Source organism: Ctenopharyngodon idella, chromosome 19, assembly GCF_019924925.1.
Source record: "Ctenopharyngodon idella isolate HZGC_01 chromosome 19, HZGC01, whole genome shotgun sequence".
In the NCBI taxonomy this organism is placed as follows: domain Eukaryota; kingdom Metazoa; phylum Chordata; class Actinopteri; order Cypriniformes; family Xenocyprididae; genus Ctenopharyngodon; species Ctenopharyngodon idella.
The window spans coordinates 2,349,178-2,369,227 of NC_067238.1; the positions used below are offsets into that span (position 1 = coordinate 2,349,178).

Below are 20,050 nucleotides of genomic sequence, written 5' to 3' on the forward strand. Positions count from 1 at the left end.
ACGATGAGAATACTTCTTGTGCGCAAAAACAAAACAAAAAGAATGACTTTATTCAACAATTTCTTCTCTCCAGTGTCATTCTCTTATGGTGTTTACGTTCAGCCCTTCCAGGTTCTACGTCAGAACGCCAGCTCAGTATTAGCAGATGCTGTGAGAACACGCTGAGTCGCATGACGCATGCATGTGATGCTGACGCAGAAGCCGGCAAATAATGATCGGCGTTTTGACGTAAACACGGAAGCGCTGCAATGCATTCACTACGTAAACTGCGTAGGAGACTGTCAGGAAAGAGAAGAGATTGTTGAATAAAGTCACTATTTTTGTTTTGTTTTTGCGCACAGAAAGTATTCTCATCGCTTCATAAAATTAAGTTTGAACCATTGTAGTCATGTGGACTATTTTAATGATATCTTTAGTACCTTTCTGGACCTTGACAGCGTTGGTTATATTGCTGTCGATAGGGGAGTCAAGGAGCTCTCGGATTTCATCAAAAATATCTTTATTTGTGTTCTGAAGATGAACGAAGGTCTTACATTCAAATAATGACAGAATTTTCACTTTTGGGTGAACTAACACTTTAACTGCACTGACATTACTGGGTGAGGATGAAATTTGAACTGAATTGAGCTGGATAATTACAATAACTCTGCAACATCGACACTTATTGAACTGAATTGAATCAACATTGAACTAACTTGAGCTGAATAATGGCACTATTGTCTTCTGTAGAGCTGATTATAGCTGAATTGAACATGTTTCATAATTGATAAACTTTGCAACATTGACAGTTATTGAAACAATGAACTAAATTTAGCAGAATTATGACTATTGTTTTCTGTAGAGCTGCTTTACAGCTAAAATTGAATTTCATTTCTTAATTTATGACTTTCACAACATTAACTCTGTAATTTTCTTGTTTATTAATGTGATGCTGCTTTGAAACAATCTGTATTATATAAAGTGTTATGTAAATTAATGTGTAATCTGGTTAAAAAAAAAACAGCACTATTTGCCTCGCTTCACTGCCATTCACAAATCCTCTCCTGTGGCCTCATGGGATAGTAAAGTGTCCATTGGACGTGCATTTCAGAATGTCAACGGAAGAAGTAGGTCATCTAGGGTACTATTTGCCTACTGTTTTATGGATTTTCGTCTACTATATAGTAGGTAAATATGAGATTTCGGTTGCAGCCTTTGTGTAACTAAAATAGTAGTAGGGTGTCTGTTCGCTGAATATATGTTGCAACGCTCCACATCGGGTAATTGCAGTATGAATAACTTAGTTGATAATGATGGGAGTGATCTAGTTTTGTTTTGCGTCAGTTCCTGATTTGAGACCAGCAGGTGCAGAGCCCATTTTACGACCTAGAACTGTCTTGTATTCAGCGCTGTGTCTGTGGAAAGAGGTATAATTCTACAGAACCCATCTCATTTTCCTGGCCTGAAGGAACAGGTGAGCAGGGTGTGTGGATGTCTGAAAGCTTCCAGTGACATAATTTGGCCTGTCTGCCATAACAGCAAACAAACACACGCCTCTTTTTCCTGCAGGCCATCCAATATCTCCCCCAAATCAACGTCATCCTTTCTGCAGGCCCTGTCACACCACTAATATCCTGTCCACTGCCAGTATGAGGCCTGTCCACATGCATTTGTGTTACAATGCTTTTGTACGGCCGCTATTAATCTGCGGGGTGGAGGAAGGAGGGGCCGGAGGCGTGACGGCATAGATTTACTGAGACAACAATGACAGAAACAAACACACTGAAATGAGACAGAGACACATTAGACACGCTGAAGTCCTGAACCCTCTCTGAACATCAGACAACAACACCAACGCTGAGTTTATCAGGACGTCAGTGAATGACAAAAAAAAAAAAAAAAAAAAAAAAAAATCAACAATCAGGAAAAGAACAGCCAAAGTTTAAAATAAGGTATCAGTAGACATACTAGCACATGTAATGTGGTAGTAAATGTAATAATAAATAAAAGGTATTAATGAAGAATGAATAAATAAATGCTACTAATGTGGTAAAAATAATCAAATAAATATGAATGTATTTAAATTAACATTTAATAAGTAAATAAAAATTATTAAATACTACATATTATTAATTATTATTAATTATTAAATAGTAAATAAATATTAAATATTAAATACTCCACTGTGCAAACTCTTTCTCTGAAATAAATAATAAATGCTAGTAATAGTGGTAAAAAACAAATAATAAATAATATTTTATTTATTTTTTGTAGTAAAAATAAATAAATTGTTTTGTAAATATTTAATAGTATATATTTAAATAATATTAAATATATTTAAATAAATATTTTATAAAATAATTAATGTTAAAAATACTCCATTATACAAACTCTCTCTTTCTCTCTCTCTCTCTCTCTCTCTCTCTCGCTTTTTTGTTTGGATCCTCTGACCACTAACACCACTGCACTGACACTAATCCACTCTTTAACATTCCCTCCCCCCTCCCCCCTCTCTCTCACACACACAAACACACACACACACACTGGGTTTTATGGGGACTTCCCATAGACATAATGATATTTATACTGTACAAATTGTATATTCTATACCAAAACCCTACCCCTAAACACAAACCTCAGAAAACTTTTTACATTTTCAAAAAGCATAATTTTGTATGATTTATAAGCTGTTTTCATCATGGGGAACAAAAAACAGGGACATTTTTTCCCCATAACATAGGGTTTATCAGGACCACACACACACACACACACACACTCACTGTCCATCTTCCTGCTGCATCTGCCATCCATCAATACACCACACACCTCTCATATGCAAATAACATCACTTATATCTCTTTTAAAAATAGATATGTGAGCGCCCTGCGAACCAAAACACACTTCTATCCCATTATTGCTACTGGACACACACAACTTTATCTAATTACAGCTCTCTAAATTATCCACACACATCACAACATCATCCTCAAAATCAACACAGGCCTGCCCACGCACAACATCATCCCTTTACACTGTTCCCCTAAACACACAAGTACATACACACACCCCATCATCCTCTTATGCATCAAGTGCGGATACACACGCACTCATCCAATTATATCTCACTGCAACACTTACAGTGTATTACAGCTCACTGCACTCAGATCCTGTAAAAAATTATTTTTCAAAGTTGTAAATAAAGATTATTGGAGGATGTTTTACAAGAAAAAAATATTTGAGTCTTTCTACATCAAAATTTAATGTTTAAATGGTTAGTTCACCCAAAAATGAAAATTCTGTTATTTATTACTCGCCCTCGTGTCGTTCCACAACCGTAAGACCTTTGTTTATCTCCAGAACACAAATTAAGATCTTTTTGATGAAGTCTGAGAGATTTTGGTCTCTCTATAGAGATCTAACGCAACTACCACTCCAAGGTCCAGAAAGGTAGGAAAAAGACAACATTAAAGTATGTGACTCCATGTGACTCCAGTGGCTTAAACTCAATTTTATGAAGCGACGTGAGTGCTTTGATTGCGCAAAAAAAACAAACATAATTTACCACTTTATTTACAAAACTATTGATCTGCAATGCGCATTCACGAGAGCTTCATGACGCATGCGTGTTCAGACTCGTACTTCAACTTGACGCACATGCGCGAATAGGGCTGGGTATCGTTCAAAAATTTTCGATATCGATATCGATACCGATACCTTGACTTCGATACCGATTCCTGAACGATACCTTTTTCGATACCAATTTTATAAAATCTGTTTTAACAATATTACCTCAAAACATCTTTGGTTTTATATTTTAAGTTTGTTGACTTTTTTTTTTTTTTTCACAGACTCAAAGACTTATTTGGCTAAATTACATTTCCTCAACAGCCTTTAAACACAGGCTTTACTCCCTTCAAACTTATATTTTGCCACTGTTTCCTTACATCATTGTTGGATATATAATTATATAATTTCTGTTAGTTAAGTTTGTGTATATTTTTAGTTAAAGCTGTTAAGTTATAAAGCAATATCTCATGTAGGGTTTTCCTTTGTGTTTTATATAATGACCACTAGGAGGTGCTCTAGGCACATGCTTTCCTTGATTGGTTTTCTCTAAAGAAAAATACGTTCAGTTGAAAACGAAAGTAAAAGAGTGACGCACGTTCGTTGCGTCTTGCAATGAAATGAGAGTTCAGTGTCTTTATTAAAATCAATACATTAATGATTTATCACTCATCCACCCGCAATTAATTGGAATGTTATTTTTTATTACTTGGCCCGACCCCCGGATTATCTATCTATCTAGACTTGAAGAACGAACGCTGTTGTAACGCTGCTGTGTGTTGTACCTGCCTATAACTAGTCTAAAAACATTGCGCGTCCCGCTGTTTGTGCAGGCAGTGCGGCACTTCTGTTTTGCTGTTCACAGTATCTGGAGTGACTGTAATGAACCGGCTGCTCGCATAAACAGCCATACTCTCACCCATCCTTTTTGGAGATAAACTGAAAGTGAAACCGTTGATTCACTCGCTCTCTCGCGCGCATAGTTTTATATATTTAGATACAAATAACAATGAAGTGCAACGTTATTACATTGCTCAACGAGACAGCGAAAGCATTTCTCCGCCCACTCTCCCCTGCTCCGTTTGGAGGTATTGAAATTTGGTACCAAATGACAAGACACTATTCGATACTCGATAGTATAAAGGCAATTCGTTCGGTACCTAAAAAGTATCGAATTTGATACCGAGCCCTGCGCGCGAGTGTTCACGAGAGCATCACAACGCATGTGTTTTGTGTTCACGTGAGAGCTGGCATTGTTGGGTGAACACGCTTTGGATAATATTCTTTTGTAAATAAAGTGGTGATTTATGTGGAGAGATAGAGAAACCTCTCAGACTTCATCAAAAAGATCTTAATTTGTGTTCCGAAGATAAACGAAGATCTTATGGATGTGGAACGAGTAATAAATGACACTTTTCATTTTTGGGTGAACTAACCTTTTAATTCAATGTGTTACTTGCTGTTTGTAATTATTTGTTAAAATTACTAGCAATTTCTAAGTGAAAAATCTTTCTACACTAAAAATATTTCAGTGCAGAAGGAAGCACTGACATCGACCACAACACATCTGCGTATAGTTGCTGCAGCCATCTCCCTTATCTTTCACACACACACACACACACACACATCAGATGGTGCAGTGGTGACAGATGGTGTGTGGGGTGTTTTGGCCTCTTAGAGACCATGAAAAATGGACATATGCGAGACCCTTCGCCTCTGACCTGACCGACAACCTCAACCAATAGAGAAATACACACACTTATTGACTCAGAACAATCCTTATCATCATCACTCTCACAAACACCAAAGATCCGATTTCATTTGACACATCATGACTGTTTATCTTCACACATTTATCTTCACACTACTCCTTCTCTTTTCTGGAAGAGTAAAGGGTTGGGCTATATAGCTAAAATAAAATACTTCAATATTCATCAACCTTTTGATGATATTTTTTATATATATTCAATAACTATTGCATTACTGTTAATCAACCAAGCACAGTTCAATGCCAATCATCTCAAAACTGCCAAATATTGGCAGAATAATCAATCTGGCCTATATATCGCTCCTATCAATGCTCTGACCAAATGCTGATAATTGACAAAGCATTGTTTCAATGATCACCAAGTACAGTATGTGTGGTTAATCAAGTAATTAATTAAAACAGAACAACATTAAACTTCTAGACTAGACTTTATTTACAAACATTAAGCTTTGCAGATTCAAGTGGAAACATTCCAGCAAACACAGATCGTGTCTTTCAAAAAACAAACATTTGAATGTTTTGATAGAAAAGTACTATATACGGTTCGAGAACATACTTAGGCATCTCAAGACAGCTGACTGATGCTGCGTGCCAAGGCTCAATAATAAGTATGGCCTGATGGCCGGCTCCAGTGTAAGAGCGTCTGGCCAACTGACCAAACTGTCACTTACCCTATTGGGCCAGTTCTGTGCAGTGACACGACTATACCTTGCCTTGCAAATTTAAAAATTAGATTTTCTGTGATGTACTGAACATTGATGTGAAATCTGCTCAATTTGAAACTGCGAAAAGTGTGATAGAGTTGGAAGCATCAGTTGGAATGGACAGAAAAACAGTCATCTTATGCCATAATTTTCCAGCAACAAGACTACTGTACATAAGGGACTTTCAAAAAGAAAAAGAAAAAGAAAAAAAAAACTATTTATATCTGTCATGGAGTTATATTGTAGCTGCATACTTTTCAGGCTTTAAAAATATGAAAAAAAATGACGAACCTATAATTTTCAATGTTTAATGAGAAATATCAAATGTTTATTTCTAAAGACGCCAAATTTTTGTCTGGACACTGCAACACACTCTGTGGTGCCTTTTTTAAAAACATAAATTCAACATATAACAAATAATAATACTCTTTCAATTCTGCTAGGAGGTCACAGCATGATATATCGGTGTTCTGTTGGTCACATTTCTTCATGTGATATGAATTCACAGGTCAGAGTTCACCAAACTTGAATTTTAGAATGCAAACTTGAATTACGGAATATCATGTGTAACAACATTACACATGATAGTTTTGAGTAGTTTTTAAGGCTTGATTCATTTAATGGTATCTACCTGAATAAATCATGTACAATCTCCTAAATTATTTAGTCTATGACACAATTAATGTAATATTTTTAGTGAAATGTGCAATGGCAACCATCAAAACTTCAAAATAGGTCTAACATAAACTCTTTCAAATGTCAAACATAACTGAACATTAAACATTAACAGGTGTTTCCCTTCACTCAAAAACACATGAAACAACACTGTATTTCAATATTTACTCATTTCCCAGCCATATGCAAAGCACGCTGGGAACTAACAATAACCACTAAATGGTATTTTTGAATAAAACCACATACAGGTGCTGGTCATATAATTAGAATATCATCAAAAAGTTGATTTATTTCACTAATTCCATTCAAAAAGTGAAACTTGTATATTATATTCATTCATTACACACAGATTTTTTATTGTTTATTTCTTTTAATTTTGATGATTATAACTGACAACTAAGGAAAATCCCAAATTCAGTATCTCAGAAAATTAGAATATTACTTAAGACCAATACAAAGAAAGGATTTTTAGAAATCTTGGCCAACTGAAAAGTATGAACGAAAAGTATTAGCATGCACAGCACTTTTTTACTGAATTACTGCAGCAATGCGGCGTGGCATGGAGTCGATCAGTCTGTGGCACTGCTCAGGTGTTATAAGAGCCCAGGTTGCTCTGATAGTGGCCTTCAGCTCTTCTGCATTGTTGGGTCTGGCATATCGCATCTTCCTCTTCACAATACCCCATAGATTTTCTATGGGGTTAAGGTCAGGCGAGTTTGCTGGCCAATTAAGAACAGGGATACCATGGTCCTTAAACCAGGTACTGGTAGCTTTGGCACTGTGTGCAGGTGCCAAGTCCTGTTGGAAAATGAAATCTGCATCTCCATAAAGTTGGTCAGCAGCAGGAAGCATGAAGTGCTCTAAAACTTCCTGGTATACTGCTGCGTTGACCTTGGACCTCAGAAAACACAGTGGACCAACACCAGCAGATGACATGGCACCCCAAACCATCACTGACTGTGGAAACTTTACACTGGACTTCAAGCAAAGTGGATTGTGTGCCTCTCCTCTCTTCCTCCAGACTCTGGGACCCTGATTTCCAAAGGAAATGCAAAATTTACTTTCATCAGAGAACATAACTTTGGACCACTCCAGTCCAGTCCTTTTTGTCTTTAGCCCAGGCGAGATGCTTCTGACGCTGTCTGTTGTTCAAGAGTGGCTTGACACAAGGAATGCGACAGCTGAAACCCACGTCTTGCATACGTCTGTGCGTAGTGGTTCTTGAAGCACTGACTCCAGCTGCAGTCCACTCTTTGTGAATCTCCCCCACATTTTTGAAAGGGTTTTGTTTCACAATCCTCTCCAGGGTGCGGTTATCTCTATTGCTTGTACACTTTTTTCTACCACATCTTTTCCTTCCCTTCGCCTCTCTATTAATGTGCTTGGACACAGAGCTCTGTGAACAGCCAGCCTCTTTTGCAATGACCTTTTGTGTCTTGCCCTCCTTGTGCAAGGTGTCAATGGTTGTCTTTTGGACAAGTGTCAAGTCAGCAGTCTTCCCATGATTGTGTAGCCTACAGAACTAGACTGAGAGAACATTTAAAGGCCTTTGCAGGTGTTTTGAGTTAATTAGCTGATTAGAGTGTGGAACCAGGTGTCTTCAATATTGAACCTTTTTACAATATTCTAATTTTCTGAGATACTGATTTTGGGATTTTCCTTAGTTGTCAGTTATAATCATCAAAATTAAAAGAAATAAACATTTGAAATATATCAGTCTGTGTGTAATGAATGAATATAATATACAAGTTTCACTTTTTGAATGGAATTAGTGAAATAAACCAACTTTTTGATGATATTCTAATTATATGACCAGCACCTGTAATTGAGCTATTTCTCTTAAAATTAATAGGTAGTCTTCTTTCCTTAATTTTATCAGCTTCATCGGTTCCTCAATTCAAGCCTCAAAACTGCTTAAGTTTCCTTTAAAAAATGAGGAAAATGTATCTCTTGGTTTATTTTCTATTTCCTTAATAAAATATACACAAAATATATATTACCTTAATTTTTTGAATGAAAATGACATGTTGATGAAAAATATATATATACATTTATGTGGTGAGACCAGTAAAATAGCAAACTGTAAAAAGTGAAAATGTGTAGATTTTATATTAAAGGAACACTCCACTTTTTTTGAAAATAGGCTCATTTTCCAACTCCCCTAGAGTTTTACCGTTTTCGAATCCATTCAGCCGATCTCCGGGTCTGGCGGTACCACTTTTAGCATAGCTTAGCATAGTTCATTGAATCTGATTAGACCGTTAGCGTCTCGCTCAAAAATGACCAAAGAGTTTTGATATTTTTCCTATTTAAAACTTGACTCTTCTGTAGTTACATTGTGTACTAAGACTGACGGAAAATGAAAAGTTGCGATTTTCTAGGCCGATATGGCTAGGAACTATACTGTCATTCCAGCGTAATAATCAAGGAACTTTGCTGCCGTACCATGGGTGCAGCAGGCGCACGATGTAACTACAGAAGAGTCAAGTTTTAAATAGGAAAATTATCGAAACTCTTTGGTCATTTTTGAGCAAGATGCTAACGGTCTAATCAGATTCAATGACCTATGTTAAGCTATGCTAAAAGTGGTACCGCCAGACCCGGAGATTGGCTGAATGGATTCGAAAACGGTAAAACTCAACTGTTTAACTCTAGGGGAGTTGGAAAATGAGCCTATTTTCAAAAAAAGTGGAGTGTTCCTTTAAGGGGATATGAAGTACATTTTTAGATATAGCAAAACATGTCTTAACAATCTATAGATTGTTTTGCAAGCGTACTGTACTCTTTCTTTCACCCTTGTCTAAGTTACACATTGTGTTTCAATACTAGAGCATAATTGCACTGTCCAAGGTAAGCTTGTGGCCATTGTGGAGTGGGCCAGTATGTTAATATGCAAGTTTGTGCTTGTAGAAATAAGTGTGTAAATCTGTGCACACTGTCAGACTGATCTTTAATACACATACAAGTGTGCATTTTAATACTTTAGAGCCCTGGCATGAGCTTTAGGTTTTATCTGTAAAGACAGAAGGCATATACATATGTCTAGTACACTACAAACACAAAAACATTAAAACCACAGCACTTTGTACAATACTCAACTGTTATTACATAACTAAACATATGCTATAACAGAGCTTTTAAGCTTAACTTAAACATGTTGTGTTTATGACATATTTATTACTGGTCAATTATAATCTTCATTGCGTTAATTAGCAGAACAAGGGGTTCCATCTTTCAGGAATTTTAAAAAGTATGGATTGTACTCAACAAGAGTAATTTCTAGCTGATTAGAAAAACGTATATTCACTATAAAAAAAATCTATAAAAGACCTCACACCAAGAACGATAAAGATATAACGATAACTATATTAGCGTCCACACCAATGCATGCTATCATTCTGTTTATTCTATTCATTGCTATCAATGTTTTTATCGTTCATCAGCTGAAAAAAAAAATCATTCTGAAAGTGATTCCAACAATTTGGTTTCTCTGTGCCGTTATCGTTGTGGACTATTCGTTATTTAAAATGATTTTTAGAACTCTTTATCGTTTACATTATAGTTATCGTTCTTTGTGCGAACAGGCCTTAAGGGAGTGTGAGACTGAGAGAATATGATGAGTGCTGGAAATCTCAGGTTAAATCCCCAGCAATAACAGCTCCAGCACAGGAATGCTGCTCTGTGATTGGCTGGCAGGGTCAGAAGCTGCTGATTGGGCATAAAAACGGGAAGTGGGAAGCCCACAGGAGCAGATGTACACAACTCTAATGCTGACAGTGACAGTACACCGATTTATACACATACACACACACAAACATTCACACCTGCAGTGGCACAAAGCTGCCACTTTCATTTCAGAGGTCAGTTGTATGGGCATATATATATATATATATATATGATATGTGTGATGCATACAAAGCTATTGTATGACTTCCGATTATTTAGAATTTTGTGAATGAGTTTAACTTTTCAGCCCCCATCCACTTTCATTGTATGGAAAAGAGCAACACGAACATTCTGCAAAACATCTGATTTTATGTTCCATTGAAGAAAAAGCAATACAGGTTTAGAAAGTTCTTTCTTAGAAGTTGAGATGAGGGTCGTCAACTTTCATTTTTAGAGGAACTATTCCTTTAAGACACATATGCACACAATTTTGGCTCTTGATGGGATGTGCAACAAAACTTCCTTCCTTCCTCTGGGTGCATCATCTCATACAGTAATTGCTTCTTCCCCTGTGCTTACCTACCACTGATGCCACACTAACAGAGGCACTTTGGGGCTGCAGTGACAGTAAACAATAGGAAGACAGAGTAAACAGTGTAGTAGAATGTCTAAGTGCCATGCGCTTTTGTAACTGGATGCAGAAAGTGAGCTTAAGACTGGAAAGCGGCTTTAAAATTAATCGGGGTCCTGTGCAGGATTAGAGAGAAGCGCTCTCTCTCTCTCTCTCTCTCTCTCTCTCTCTCTATAGATGTATAAATGTAGGGGGAGCAAGCATCTGGATCTCACTGTCAGTTGTTCTTGCTCTCACTGTCATGTTGGTCTCCATCTTTAGACACCCGGTTTCTGCTCACCCTGGGCTCAAGGACAGGAGCCAGCTGTGAATGACCCAGAAAACTCTAGCCTGAGCAAACCCGATTTACATGTGCTACAGACACAGAAATTAGAAACATGGTGACGGTATATAATTTTTTGCCCATTTAAAGCTTAAGTGTGTATTTTTTTCTGACTTTTAATATGCTGAGACTGTAAGTAAGCTATTAGGCTGACTTCCTGAATATGTTTACATACACTTTAAACGTTTCAGTTGAACAAAAGAAATAATTTGTCTTTTTAAAATGTCATGTAAATGGTTTAGTACAAATGAAATAAAGTCAAACTACCAAACCCAGATAATGTGATTGAAGCTTGGCATTATTTGAACTTAGTGATTGATCTGAAAGAAAGAGCTGACGTTAAAGAGCTGTATTTATTCCCATACGTATTTTTTTTTTTTTTTTTTGGCCAAAATACCTTTCAAATATATGCTAATAATATATGTTGTAAACAATGCTGCTTAGGGAAATATTTAAAAATTTTAAATATTTCAAATCAAATGGCAAAATATATTACAAAATGTAATACATTTCCAACCATAAAATACATTTTAGGTAAATGCAAAATATATTTTTTATATATTTTAGACAATGTAAATATATTTATATTTTAAACAAAAATATTTTATTATTTTTAATAAATATATTAAAAAAAAAAGGAAATAGAGAATCTATTTTAGTACTATATTTTTGGGCATTTTTTTTTATATTTTGGAAATGTTTTGTATATTTATACGAAAAAAATTTTTTATTTATTTATTTATTGCCACATGGGATATTTCAAATGTTTGATTACACTTGTGTTATGTGTTTACATCATGTTGCAACATGGAAGTAAGCTAACATCCAATTCATTTGCTGCTTTAGGCAAATAACATGAAGAATAACAATATAATTGGTCAAATAATTAGTGCTACAAACCAGTTTGTTGACAAAAATAAATTAAAATAATAAGATAACAACTAAAGGTTTGAAATATCAAGCCACATAACAGACAGTTTTTGTACAGCTAAAATAAATGGAAGCGGATGTGACCGGAAGCCTTGACACAGCCACGGCTGCTCTTACATTAAGAATAAGTTAAATACTTGGACATGAAGACTGTAGCTCTATACACAAAAAAACGCTGCAGCCTGATTATAATTACGCAAGTAAACCTATGTAACCAACAACCACACAAGACATATTAACAACAACCTAGCAACACCCTCGCAACCATCAAGAACAACCTAACATTCTGAGTTTTGTAAGCACCACTCACATTTAGTTAAAAGTAAAAAACAAGTTGTTTTTGTAATGCCATTTGGTGTCATTAATGGTGCCAAAATTACACACTTTACCTTTAAAGACCCTCTAGATTTAAATACACACAAGCTTCCAGTAAAACAAAGATTTGATAAACCAAATTAAGAGGCCAATTTTCAGCCAAACTGCTATAGACAGACCAAATGTGACCAAATTAACAAGATTGAGAGGTTCCTCCTGGGACCACCGAAAGGGAAGTGGCTGTACGGGAGGCCCTAAACGTGCACACACACTGGGGCTCAGGAGGATGAACTCAGAACAATCAAACCAATCAATGACCACATGGTCACACAGGCCGCCACAGCGCACCTGATCTCCATGGACACAAAACGGATGGGGGGCGGTCGCTTGAGACAGCGAGAATAAAACAGACATATAGAAGCAGAAAGACACAATGGAGGTGCAGAAAGACAGGAAAAAGAAGAACTGAAAACATTAAAAAAAAAAAAAAAAACATATAGAAAAGGAGAAAATGACTCAAAATATACTAAGAAACTTGATTTAGAAAAATAAAATGTTGGTTGCAACTTCGCAGAGCTGCTTTTCTCAAAATCATTGTGAGCTAAGTTGATCATTGAGACCACTGGTGGCATCTATTTAGGCTTTTGGTAATCGCAGGCCATACTTTTATGTAGCATAACACCCCGGGCCCCAAACAATAACACTTCAACTATTAACACTACAGGTGTGCATAGGCTTATGAACACACACAAGAACTTATACTGTAATTCTGCTAAGAATGTCTAATTCAGCATAACCAGCAAACCAGCAAACTACAAACAGTTAAACTTCCATCTGAAATTAACTGCATCATGTGAAGAAGTTGTTGGGCCATCAAAAACACACAAATGTCTGGAAAGACCTCAAGGAACCATAACTGTAATCCACTGTGATGACTAAGAGTATCTACTTCACATTCACTTGTGCTATAGACAGATATTCCTGAGTGCTTTTGCTGCATGGCAGAACACTAACAAAGACCATGCAAAGAACATGTGCGTTCAGAAAATCACATCAGAGAGAACATTGTTCAATCAAAAGGAAAATTTTTATTACACATCTCTGTCATTTTTTCATACAAATACATGGGAAGGCTTACAGCACATCAATTTATAAATGGGGTTTGATTGCATAACATTTCTGAATGGGCAGAGGCTGAGGCCAAAGCCTCAGAAACAATAAAGTGAAGGTAGCTATTACAATAACATGGCCTCTGGGTTAGAAATGCAATGCAGAGTCTCCAAAACTCACAGCATGTGATTTGTTGACTTCAAGACTATTAGTCTTTATGGGACATCCAGTGTCACAGGGCCTCTAAATATTATAATATCAGCTTTGCAGTTCTCACATAGACTGATGATGCAAAAGGACAGGTAAACGTAGTAAACCGATATTTCCTTTTTGCACTGTATAAAGCAAAACTGCAAAAACTGATCTGAAACATGAATTTTGTTGGTGTAATGCAGCCAGGGTTATTCTGTCATAGTGAATAATATTGCTGACTCAATCAATCAAAACACCTTTAAATTACCTGACAAAACGTTTTACAGTGAACAAATAACCTAAAGAAAGAAAGAAAGAAAGAAAGAAAGAAAGAAAGAAAGAAAGAACAAAGGTAACTTGAGCGCCTTTTAATTTAAGGATATATGATCTAATTATCCTAACGTTACCCCTATCAAACCGAGTTTCAACCGCATGCACAACAAGCTTTAGTATTAAACAATGACATAGCAAACATTGTTTACAGTAAATATATCTGCATGAAGTACACATGCGCTTTATTCTGATACAGCCTCACGGGACAATTTCCCACGACACGACACGACCGAACGAACATAAACTACACAGAAATGAACCCTCTTCGAGACGCAAGTTGTTGTATACTAAATCAAAGCGCATAAAAATGAAAACATTTGCCATGAGTGTCTTAAACTATTCAACATATGTGAAATACGGACAGCCCACCAACAGTGCACCGAAACAATACAATAAATCAGAGCGCTCTTCAAACGACTATAACTTTAAAGCGTTTGTAGTTTTTTGACAGCTGTCGATCAAAATGCTTTGATATTGAGAATCATAGTGCGTGAGCAGGTGCGCGTGAATGGAATGTCTGAAAATGGCGCCGAATGTGAAAAAAATGTCAACAGATTCCCGTCCTCGCGAGCATCACACAATACATAATCCATCAGAAAGATTTCCCTCTTACCTTTCCCTTTAATTCATCAACGGGTAGAAATAGTCCACTACAAAATAGCCTGAAACCGCTTTTCCACAGATATCACACAAGCAAACCCATATACAAAATTATCCAACCTTTTTTAAAACGGTGTTTAGATTCTAGTAAAAAGGGGGGGCTTTCTATGCAATGAGCCAAGCGTATTTGTAAAAGCGACAAATGGGAGACGAGCAGAGGTAGAAATGAGCCAATCAGATGCGAGATCACTGAGCTTCGGTCCCTGGCGCTAAGGCTGCAGCAGCAGCATCGTAACCAAGGAGACTTTGAAACGGGATCAATTGGATTCGTTTTGTAACTGTTTCATTTCAGCTGCCACTTTGTTTCCAGAATAGGCATGACTGACTGAAAAATGAACAACATTTTATCAGCGTTTAGCTCATTACAGTTTATCTTCCAAATAAAATATGTGCCGCAAATTTCAAGTGGAAAAAAAGTGTTTGGTGTTTGACTCAACTGGATTCATTTAATCTCAGAAACTTACATAATAGGTTCTGCTGTTTTTGGAAGAAAAAAAAACATATTTTTGGTCTCACTTTATACACTTTAACTTCTATGTAGTACTAAAATTGAATTAATCATTTGATACACTGCACTTATTTTGTACATGCATGTTTTTACATTGAATTTATATTTAAAAAACAAAACAAAAACTACTTCTTGACAGAACCTGAGAAGTCGCTGTTATCACAATAATAGACATTTCCGTTTCTTCTCAGGCTATAAAATTAATTTCAACAAGTCTGAAGCATTGCTGCTTGGTGCATTTGGCAATATTAATGCCTTGCCCAGTTTCCCATTTAGGTGGTCAGTTGAGGGGTTCTGTTATTTGGGAATTCATGTCCCTGCAAACCTAAATAGGCTATTACATCTTAACGTCACCTCTGTGGTAAAATAAATAAATAAATAAATAAAAAAGATATGGACAAGTGTGGATCTACCTATATCATGGCTGGGTCAGATAGGGTTAATTAAAATGAACATCCTTCCCAGACTACTGTACCCGTTACAAAGAACTCTGCTTTACATTGGCAAGAATATGAATTGTGATCTGGAAAAACATTTCTCAAGGTTTATCTGGCATAAAAAGAAACCAAGGCTGAAAATCTCCAAACTGCAATTACCAATCATGTTAGTGTTCTTGCCCTCCCTAATATTCATTTCCATATTTCTATGCTTGAATCCTTCTAAACTGGTGTCAGGACATGCACTCAACTACGCATATTGATTCATTTTATTTACCTTGCCTTATTCCCCGTTCAGCCTGCTTACTGGGGCACTAAGTAAAATTATTTTAAGTAGGCCTATGAAAAGTAATGTCTGGAAGAAAGATTTTGGTAACATCCCTGAGAACAAAGAGTGGGAGAAGGCCTTTGGTACATATGGGTAGTATATTTATTTGCAATAACACAAGAGAAACACAGTATAAAATTGTCTATCGCATGCATTGCACCCCTTACATACTAAATTAATCCGCAAAAGCCGTCAATTTGCCCAAAGTATAAGAGTAATGTTACACACCGCCATATTGATTATGTTCGTTAGTCTCTCGATTCTGGAGCAAGGTCCAATGGAGATTAGAGAACATATTTGGCTATCTGTAAAGATCCATGGTTCTTCTTCATCCTATAGGTCTGGTATGCAATTACTTGACACTTGCACCAGGGGACATACAGTAACTCTTGCACAGAAGTTTCTTTATATTTATACAAAATTGTATTTTACTTCATTAGATTAAAGACAAACCACCATCAATTCACCAGTGGTTTCAAGAGATTTACAGTGTACTTCCATTTTAAAGAATTCAGTCAGGCAGACATAACTTGGAAAATGTAGCAATTTCAAATGTATTGCTGTCTAATGATTCAGTCACATAACCCATATATGAAGTTGAATTGAATGAAAGAACATGATGGATGGATGGATGGATGAATTAATCAGTGAACCTCACAAAATTCACTTTGAGACTACTTGGTTGGATCACTTAAAAATTACTTAATTTCATCACGTTGAAGTTACATTAACAAATTATATTTGTGTAACTTAATTGATTCTTGTGGGACCGATGTACACTATTAAATCATGTAAATTCAACGCACTTTTTTTCAGTGTGTTGTCATGTATGCACACTAGTGGTTATGTATATCTCTCTCCTATGAAAGCTGCAGTTTAACATGTAACTTTTTTTTAATATATAGAATTTTGATATGTGTTATATTGTATTATTTCCTATATTATTTCCTATATTATATCATATATTATATTGTATTATTTTAAAAAGCAATAAACATTTAATTTAGAGAAAAAAAAAAAACCTACATGTAATTACAGTTTCTCTATAATAATCTATAATTACACTGTTAACCCTTCCCTTACCCCTTAACCCTAGCCATACCACGAAACCTGTCCCTAACCTTAATTGTATTCCACCTCAATAGCAGCAAAATTATTTTGCAATACATCATGAACACAATAAGTCCATACCTAGCAATCATTTGCCTCAAATCTCAGATAAAAGCTATCTGGTGTAGTTCAGGTTCAGCTATATGAAGTTTCTTCTGCTATTAATGAACATATAATGTCTTCATAGGATTGTAAATCTCAGCATTTTGTCTAACCACACAATAATCATGACTAGAGGGTTGGGTGTGTTTCCTCTGCCCTCAAAATACGCCATCATCCATCACTACTAGTAAATAATGCATGAAGGTGCCGCCCTGACAACTGCACAAACAAAAAGTGCATGTGCACTCTTATTTGTTCACATTTATTTGTTTTGTAAGCATTCAGCCAAGAAAAAAAAAAAATGTCAGAAATATGTATTATTGTTTTTTGTTAAAACCTAAGAGGGACCTATACAATCTTTCATCAGCGGCTGGTTTCATGGATAATTAATCGTATATGGATCTCTGTCTGTCACTTTCAAATATCCTGTGGTTTCCCACATCAGGAGCACTGGCCCTTCCCTTGGATAATGTAAAGGGCAGGTGCTTTGCAATACATCTGCTAAAACAAAGTGACAGCACCAACCAGACAGTCAAAGTCCCCAGAGATGGGTGCGACAGAAAGGAGACACTCACACCCCACCCCACCCTGTCCCGTCCCTCCAGAACCTTCTGCATCTCCTCCCCACCCCCAGACCTTCTCCATTAACATCTGTGATAGTGGGCACCAGCTGGGCACAAAACCCCTAATTACTGCTCTGTCAACCACCACAGCATTAGTCAAATATCTCTAACCTGACAGGTCATAGGAGACCTCCTGCTAGAGAATGAATGATGTCATGTCAGACATGCTCACAACAATATGGCCTAGAGATTTTGGGGATCGTTAGTGCAGCCAAAAATTGTCAACACACTGGCTGTGTTTCAAACACAACCCATTAAACCCATAACCCATAACAGGGATGTCTGGACTTTAGTCATACCATTACATTTACATATAGTAATGAAGTTAACATTTTGTAATAATTATCATTAATAACATGAAAGTACAGAAAGTAAAATATTATCAGTATTACGCACAACAAAAGCATTGATGGCATTATTGCAGATACAGTCAAACCAAAATTTATTCAGACACCTTGAACATTTCATTCATTAATACAGTTTATTCACTTTAGTTTAAAAAAATGGTAATAAAATATGACAAGATCTCAGAGTTAAACTGTGTCAGAAAGAAATAATCTTAATTATGTCAGATAACACTTAAGCAAAACATGGTCAGGTCAAAGTGTCTGAATAATTTTTGGTTCCAAATTTTTATCAATTTTACTGGTAGTCCACTGTATGAAGAATTTTGGGGTATAATATGTCACAGTTTACTTTATTTTGCTGTCCTCACTTACATAAATGAACTATAATGTCCTGCACCCACTAGTAAAAATACATAAAAAATATCAAAAATGTTTGAATTTTTTTTTTTTTTTTGACTGCATATACAATGCCCCTGTGTTTTCTAATGTCAAAGACTGGACCTATATTGTGCAATGAGCATCATAACTGTTCTTATAAATATAATAATTATAAATGTGGTCTTATATTTATTAATAATATTATAAGTATTATTTTCTCTGAAATCTGTCATGCAATGCATTATGACCTGCATTTCTCTTGTCAGTTGATTGTTAAATAATAACTTTTCCAAACGTTCTAGAGGAGTTCGTTGCTCAGAGGTAAGATAGAACTAGTCATAGTTGTAAGACAATAACTAAAATATAAATCTTAACAGTTGGGCATCATAAAAAATTAAAATCTAAAATAAAATAAATATTAAATATATAACTATTAAAAAAAAATAATAATAATAATTTTTTTTTTGAAAAACAAAAAAAGGCTGATGTGATGAAAACATCCACGATAAATGCTCTCTTCTTCTGGGTGTTTTAGAGTTTCACTATGTCCTGCTGGGATGAGGAATTTTCCTTTTTTTTTTTTTTTTTTTGTCTGCATGTTGTTAATCCAGAGCTCAAGCCAGTGACCACCTGGTCCTCAATTTCCCAATCTGACTCTCTGCTGCCATCTGCTGACAGTAGTATGTAAAACTACATGGGAGCTAATACTTTAAAGGGTTAGTTCACCCAAAAATGAAATTTCTGTCATTAATTACTCACCCTCATGCCGTTCCAAACTCGTAAGACATTGGTTCAGCTTTGTAACACAAATCAAAATATTGTTTTTTTAATCTCCCATAGAAAGCAACGAAATGACCACATTCAAGGTCCAGAGAAGTAGTAAAGACATGGTTAAAATAGTCAACATGACTACAGTGGTTCAGTGATTAATGTTATGAAGCATTGAGAATACTCTGTGTGCAAAAACAAAACAAAAATAACGAATTTATTCAACAACTTTTCCTCTTCCCTGTTATGCAGTTGGCGCAGTGAAAGCAGTGCAGAGCTTCTTTGTTTACGTTCGAATGCTGACTCTGTATTGGCCGGCTCCTGCGTCAGCTTCACATGCATGCGTCGTGGTGTTCACGTGAACAGCCTCTGCCAATACTGAGCCGGCGTTCGACGTGAACAAGGAAGCTCTGCACTGCATTCACTGCACCAACTGCGTTAATTTGTGTTCCGACGATGAACGAAGGGCTTGCGTGTTTGAAACGACATGAAGGTGAGTAATTAATGGCAGAAATTTCATTTTTGGGTGAACTGACCCTTTAATGTCTTTTTTTTTTTTATCTCTGCTCACGTGCCTATGCTGGCAAATCCAGGGGGGCC

The 20,050-nt window shown here is 36.1% G+C and overlaps 1 protein-coding gene across 9 annotated transcripts in view; it reads right to left on the minus strand.

Moving 5' to 3' along the window:
- epb41a (erythrocyte membrane protein band 4.1a) overlaps positions 1-14,962 on the minus strand; it is a 70,919-nt gene extending 55,957 nt beyond the window's left edge. For all 9 annotated transcript variants that reach the window (XR_007926497.1, XM_051872812.1, XM_051872811.1 and 6 more), the window contains exon 1: positions 14,803-14,962. The gene's annotated coding sequence lies outside the window, so the exon portion shown is untranslated. The remainder of the gene's footprint in view (positions 1-14,802) is intronic.
- Between the last annotated feature and the right edge of the window lie 5,088 nt (positions 14,963-20,050).